We start from the raw sequence: 7,267 nt of genomic DNA on the forward strand, positions 1-7,267 counted from the left end.
GTGAAATGGAGTATATGTATTAGCTTGGAAGTTGCTAGTACTATTCTTTCAGTATGGGGGTCTTTGTCCAGCAACACAATGTATATCAAGACCAAACATACAAATAATGCCCAGCTTTCCAGCTATATATGAGACAAAGCTGTACAGTTACTAAAATATTTCACACATTAGTATCAGTGCAAGGACTTGATGCATGGATAACTTCTGTATATCGAGACGAAGAATACAAACTAGTGAACTACTTAAACCGGAGCAACAAGCAGCTTTAGTTTCAATGGGACTTACAAGCACCGGTGAATGCTAAAACTTTGGGCCATCCATTTCTTATCTGGAGATGAGACTTCATTAGCTGACCATCATCCATCACCTTGCTACTTGCATGTACTTTATGGTCAAGTCCAGAAGCTCCATTAATTCCAGTGGATTTTTAAAAGCCTCCACTTGTCTCCTATTGAAACACCACTACCATACGTGCATGCTATGAACGTAAAGAACCACTTCATGGCCTCAAGCACTATAAATACCCAAGCAGCATTCACCAGGAACCCATCTCAACTCAAGCACTCTATAGTGTTAGCTCACAATGGCAGGCACAATGCTAGTATCACTGGGGCTCATTGTCCTCATGAGCATGGGATTAGCCAATGCTGTTAGGGTGGCTAGATACTCTAGTGCTGATGGGACTGGCACAGGACAGGGAGGGGGTGGCGGATATGTGAATGGCGGGGGATAGGGATCTGGGTCAGGCACGGGATCAGGTGATAGTGGTCCTTATGGTACCCATGCAAGTGCTGGAGGGGGTGGTGGAGGTGGTGGAACTAGCCAATACGGTGGGTCTGGATATGGTTCAGGGGTCAGGGTCAGGTTCAGGGTCTAGTACATATAGTCAAGGACGGTATTCTGGCTATGGAGAGTCTTCTAATGCTGGTGGTGCCGGTGGGGGTGGGGGTGGAGGACAAGCCGGAGGTGCTTGGAATTCCAATGCTCAAGGATCCGGTAGTGGCACTGGTTCTGGCTCTAGCTATGCTAACAGGTATTGGTATGGATCAAATGAAGCAGGTGCAAGTGCTAGTGGCAATGGTGGTGGCACAGGAAATAGTCAAAATGGTGGTCGTGGCGGCGGTTCTGGTGCCGGAACTGGATATGGCAATGCCTACCCATAAATTCCATATAAGCCAATCTAAAGTTGGAGCCCATCGTAGTCCTTCCTTGTTTGAAGTCGTGAAGTTATTTGTTTTTTTTGTCCCTTTGTTACACTTTTGTTATTATTAAATTAATAAAGGGTCCAACTGTTGTAGCAACAGTAGCAGTCTTGTAAGGTTCTTATATGAAGATGTTGTAGTCATGTCTGTTTGTGAAATGAAAAAATAACTTGTCCATCATTTGGCCACTATATCTAACCTCTTTGGAGTGATTAAGTTGAGACGCCTACACCATGCATGTTCACATGGTTATTAAATAGTATATACCAATGAAATTCCAAGAGTAGTTTATATCACTTACAACCATAACTCCAACTGGTACAATCCAGCCTAGAACATAATTAACAAGAACTGTTGCCACAAGCCCATTTATGTCGGAGATAACTTTTTACAAAAGAAGAAAAAAGTGATCCTGTGCATTGGGCTTCACTATTTCACCCTCTTTCCTGAAACAAAACTTCTAGAACTGTACTTAGTCAAACTTCCTTATGTTTGACTAACTTTATAAAAAGAATAATATCATCTCTATGATAGAAAATAAGTATATTATGAAAATATATTCATATATATCTAGTAATACTAATTTTATAGATATTAGTGCTCTTTTCAGTACATTCTATCAAGTTTAAAACAGTTGACTTAGAACAATATTAGAAATTGATTTCTTTTAGAATGGAAATAGTACGCAACATATTCCACTACGGTTAGCTTCTTCCTCTTGTCCGCCATTATGCACTACTCCCAGACGCCCTCCCTCCACAGCGACCGGCCGCCCCCTGTCCTGTTGCATCCATTTCCAATAGCTCACCTGCCTAACCACTCTGCTACCCACTCCACCCTAAATGTCGTTATTTATTATAGTTGTAAAATCCATGGCAGGGCAAGGCAAGCCTTAAATATCATATCAGTCAGCTAAAATATATTGTACAGTGAACCTTGAATCAAATAATAATTTACTAAATTAAGATTTTCTGAATTTTGTAGGAGTCAACTGACCCCAACAAAATTCAAGAACCACGTGGTGCTAATATAAATACCCTAAGTATATATTATGTAGCAGGCTTTGTGTTAAGCATCTGTGTAGCCAAAAAGGCTCAAACAATGTAGCCTAGTTTGGTGGTCGATGCTTTCAGCATTCGTGCATCGTGCTTCTTGGCTCTCGTGAATGACTAATCAAGGAGACGGATACTTGATGTCCAGTTCTAATCAATTATTCGTCTTCCATCGGCGATCGGTCTATATCATCGTACTTTTTGAACAATACATTATAGTTCACATTACTACTATTGGTTTACTCTAATGCATAATTTAGATTTCATTTAGAGTGTTGCTCGATCGAGACCTCTATATTCTTCAAGACCCCTAGCAGATTTCGATCGGGGAGGGCAACGGAGTGGACGAGGTGGCTCGATTGCGCCCCGTGCTTGGCTGCTCACCGGCTCAACATTCTTGTCCCTCGATTGCGTGCCTTGTAGGAGGATCACAGAGAAGGGAGTGAAAGAGGCCATATCTGCTATCTTTAGGTCATTGTACTCATCCTGCTATTCACATATGGATCACGGATGGATGTAATGTTTGGAGCCCATGTCTACTTGATTCATAGAAGGCACCAAGTCTTTTGTGGAGGCCACCATGGCGTGCAACACAAATAATGTACGGAATGATGGATACATAATTACATATACTGCACATGTGTCGGTTGCAAAAAATCAGAAATAATTTCAATACATCGAGCCAATCTATTGTCATCTGCTGGTTACACTACTATAGAATGGACTTATTGTCCCGGGCGGTAACGGCCTTTAGTCCCGGTTACCGCGCCGGGACAACGATCCCGGGACTAAAGGTGGAACCTTCAGTCCCGGGTCATCGAGCCAGGACTAAAGAGGGACCTTTAGTCCCGGTTGGTGACCAACCGGGACTAAAGGCCCTCCATCAGAGCAAACGTGGCCGCACCCTTTAGTCCCGGTTGGTAACCCTAACCGGGACTAAAGGTTCCTTTTCTTTTTCTTTTTTTTTGTTTAATTTGTTTTCAGTTCAGTTACACATATTTGTTTCATATATAATATGTTTATATGTACGTATTCTACGCTGCTAATATAAATACACACACGCATATAATTATATCTAATTCTCATCTCGAGCATTATTATATTCGAATAAAGTATGAAACTATATATATTATAGATATATATGTATATATACAACACTTTCATAATCTTGTTCTCGAAAATAACGATATCAATAAATATTTAATTTACATCATTAGTTCCTTAGGATCAAAGTAGAACTCGCTGTTGGGATTTAGCACTTTTTCTAGAAGAAATCCTGCTATTGACTCTTGAACTGCTTTCAGATGGTCTTTTTGCATGACCCTTTGTTTCAACCATTCAGTCTTGCATTTGAAATAAAAGGAAAAGTATTAATACATATATATATATATATATTCATTTAAAAATAAATAAAAATTTGATATATACGTACTCTGAGGACATCTTCAGGAGTTCTTCTTATGTGTGCAGTGATAAATTCACAAACATAGTATCCACACAAGTTATTACCTGGTTGCTGCCGCAAACACCACTGTACGAGAAGAAGATTATTATCATCATCTCACACGTAAATTGAAATACGATATAGTAATTAAACACGTGGGGAAGTATATATAGTAGAACTTACTGGTATTTCAACTACATTAAGTGGTGCCTTGCAATCCTTACGGTGTTGCCGAATAAACTCTTTCCAAACCCTGTGCGACCAATAATGTACTATCGTTAATAAATTGTGACAAAGTCTATTCAATAATAGTTGTGCGCGAGAGATCGAAATTATCCCTGGATAATGTCTATCATATCTTGGTATAGTGCCTGCTCTTTTCTCAATGAGTCCAAGATTACTAACCGACTTGAGTTTAACTCAATGACAATGAGTATCCAGTGAAACCTGCATTGGTTTATACACACACGTACATGCATATAAGTTGTATTGATATTACATAAAATGTGTAGACTACATTATTATTAACACTTACTCAAAGTTGTACGGGAAAAGTATTGTTGTCTTGTCATGCTGCTTCACGAAGAACTTCATGATATTCGTCTGTGCTTCAGATACCCAGTGCTCCTTGACAATAATATCAGTTTTGAATACGATATAAGGATCAATGAAGCCAACACTGATGTCTTATATTCTTTGGAGCTCTGACATCTGGAATCTGTATATAAATATAAGTTACATGTGAGGATAATTATATATACGTACGCATGGAAGTGAGTTTATTAAATAAAAGTAAGAATCACTTACAAACAAAAGGAGCTAATGATTGATTTGTCCAAAGCGTCCAAGTGGTATAGTTTATGCAATTCTTCGAAACTAATATGTAAGATGTCATCGCCATGGAAGTAATGATGGTCTCTAAATCTGACAAAGATCCACTGCTCACCCCTGCCACACGCCTGCATGTACCACTTGTTGAGCAAGTACATTTGCGTACCCAATTCATTCAGAGCTGTAGGGTTGTACAGACTTTTGCCAAATTTATAAGTCTTCTAGGTATCAACTTCCAGGTTCTGGATTGGAGCTTTGCCCGTTAATTGATCCAAGGTTAAACCAGTTAGTTCAAAAAAAGCATTAAGGTCTTGAACCGACACTTCTCCAGAGTTGTCTGGTCGATATACTTCTATGTTGGAACCATATTCATTAGCAACAACAAGATTTTGCATTGGTTGCTTCTGTTGTTCGAGCTGTGGGACATCCTTCCCTGATGCTCTTTTCCTTTTCTTATGTGCATCATGTGACTTCACGAGGGAACGGTCATAGTCTGATAGTGGCGGAGGCTTACGAACTTCAAGCATCTTTTTCTTGTGAGCTTCGACCTTCTGCCTCAGCTGATCTCGTGGTATGTAAAAGTACGGCTTCTCCTTAAGCTTCGCTTGTCTCTGCTTTTGGATATCTATAAAAAAAATCTTTCACTTTTTTGTCTTCTTCAGCTGCTATTTGCTCATCAGTCTTTTCAGGAAGTATTTCTTGAGAAATAACTCTTTTTTTTCGGAGTCTTCTTTGCCGCCGGGACCTTAGACGTCTTTGTAGTGCGTCGCTGTAGAGGGGGTGGGGGCGGTGTTGGAGACCAGTGTGAAGGCGATGAGGCCGGTGTTGGAGTCCGGCGTGGAGGAGTTGGAGATCATTGTGGAGGTGGTGGGGCCGTTGTAGGAGTTGGAGATCGTTGTGGAGGCGATGGGGCCGGTATAGGAATTGGAGATCGCCGTGGGGATGAAGTCATCTCGCCCCCCGCGACGCTGTGATGAGATGGGGAATGAATGATTGGGCTAGGCTGGGGGAGACCCTGCTACAAAAACAAGTTGTGGGTCAATTATTTTTGAAGCCAATATAAAATTAATGGAAAATAATATTTCATTCACTTTCATTTGTACCTAGGGTGAGGTAGGGGAAGCGGTGGCGCCCCAGGAATGATGATGAAGCGTTTGTGCCATTGAATAAATATCTTCTCTGCTTCTCCTAGTGTCTTCTCCCCATCACCGCCTTCAATGTCAAGAGGAACATTACTGTAACCTTTGAGCACTCTATCGACCGAGATGCTAGCATATCCAGGTTGAATAACTGACCCATGGATTCTTGGTGTCTTCGTTCGGTCTATTGGAGATACAACCCCGACAGCCACCATGATTGATGCATTATTACCATCTAGAATGTGCAGCTCACATGTTGTTAGAGGCTCGGTAATGTCATCAATAGGGAAGCGCAACCTAGCCTCACCTTGAATAACTGGCAGCTCCGTGGAAGCACAACTACTTTTTATCTGACCAACAGGGCTAATGGTGACTCTCGGCGTTGATTGCGATTGCATTTGACTCATTGCTAGCTGCACTTGCCTCTTGATCTCCTCCTGCATTCTTGCCTCAAGAGATTTTTCTCGTTCACGTGATTCAAGCCATGCTTGTCGTGACTCATTAACAAATTGCTCTAATACACGGATTCGGTCTGCCTCCTCATCCTTCTTTCTCTAGTGGCTTTCTGTAGGTATCCTTGTCTACTGGGAATGCTTGTAGCCATGGAACCGCCCCATAGCCTCTTGTTCGACCACCGTGTTCGGGATTCTCTAGGGCATATGTCAATTCATCCTTTTCTCTGTTGGGCTTGAAAACACCACTATCAGCTTCTTCCCTAGCACGAGCTAGTCTCTGTGTTGCTCTCTCAATTTTTTGGCCGAAAATTAGCTTGCCAGTGTCTGGGTCTAGGCTTCCCCCATGAGCGTAGAACCAATTCTTCACGCATTGAGGCCAGTTCTTCTCTATTGTTTCAGGTATGATTCCCTTGGCAGTAATCTCTGCTTCTAGGTTCTGCCACTTGGGAATAGCACTCTTATAACCACCTGATCCCATGCGATGATGGTATTGCTTCTGTCAGGCATTCTGCTGATTCCTCATCACACGTTCCTCACTCTCTTGAGATGTCTTGTATTGTACGAAGTCATCCCAATGGGACTCCAACTTGACAAACGCCTTAGCATTGAAATCCGGCGTTTCATTCTTCAAGATAAACTTTTTATACAATGTCTTCTTCCAACTTTGGAACAATGTTGCCATCTTCTTCATTGTCCAATCCCTCACTAGCTCCTTCAAAGCATCATCTGCTTGTAATGTGAAATGCTGAGTGATATCTCTCCAAGCTAGGTTCTTGTCACGATCAGATACAAAACTAACATTAGGAGCGGATATCTTCTGCTTCCATTCACGAGCAGTAACTGGGATCCTATCCCTTACAATGAACCCACATTGATTGACATATGTCTAAGCATGTGGTCCCAATAGTTTGCCGGTGTCGGTGTCGAATTCTGATATTATGAAACAGCCCTCTAATGGCTTTTTTGGCCCTCGGACTTTCCTACTCTTGTCGGTAGTTGATGTAGATCCAAAGACTGGCTACATGAGTAGAAACACAACGATTAACAACAAATATACATACGCATGCATCTATAAGAGATGATAGATAATCGAATATACCTCGCCAGTATTTTCTTGTGCGATAATTTGTTGATCTTCAACCAC

At 41.4% G+C, this 7,267-nt stretch overlaps 1 long non-coding RNA gene and 1 pseudogene across 1 annotated transcript; one reads left to right on the plus strand and one right to left on the minus strand.

Annotated features, from left to right (window-relative positions):
* Positions 1-583: 583 nt before the first annotated feature.
* LOC136533874 (glycine-rich cell wall structural protein 2-like) lies at positions 584-1,261 on the plus strand (annotated as a pseudogene).
* Positions 1,262-3,471: 2,210 nt separating this feature from the next.
* Positions 3,472-3,960, minus strand: LOC136533875 (uncharacterized). The gene is made up of 3 exons (XR_010778615.1): positions 3,882-3,960; positions 3,687-3,785; positions 3,472-3,597 (listed from the first exon to the last, which is right to left on the minus strand). It is a non-coding gene; the product is annotated as an uncharacterized lncRNA (long non-coding RNA).
* Between the last annotated feature and the right edge of the window lie 3,307 nt (positions 3,961-7,267).

Source organism: Miscanthus floridulus, unplaced genomic scaffold (assembly GCF_019320115.1).
Source record: "Miscanthus floridulus cultivar M001 unplaced genomic scaffold, ASM1932011v1 os_1272, whole genome shotgun sequence".
NCBI lineage: Eukaryota > Viridiplantae > Streptophyta > Magnoliopsida > Poales > Poaceae > Miscanthus > Miscanthus floridulus.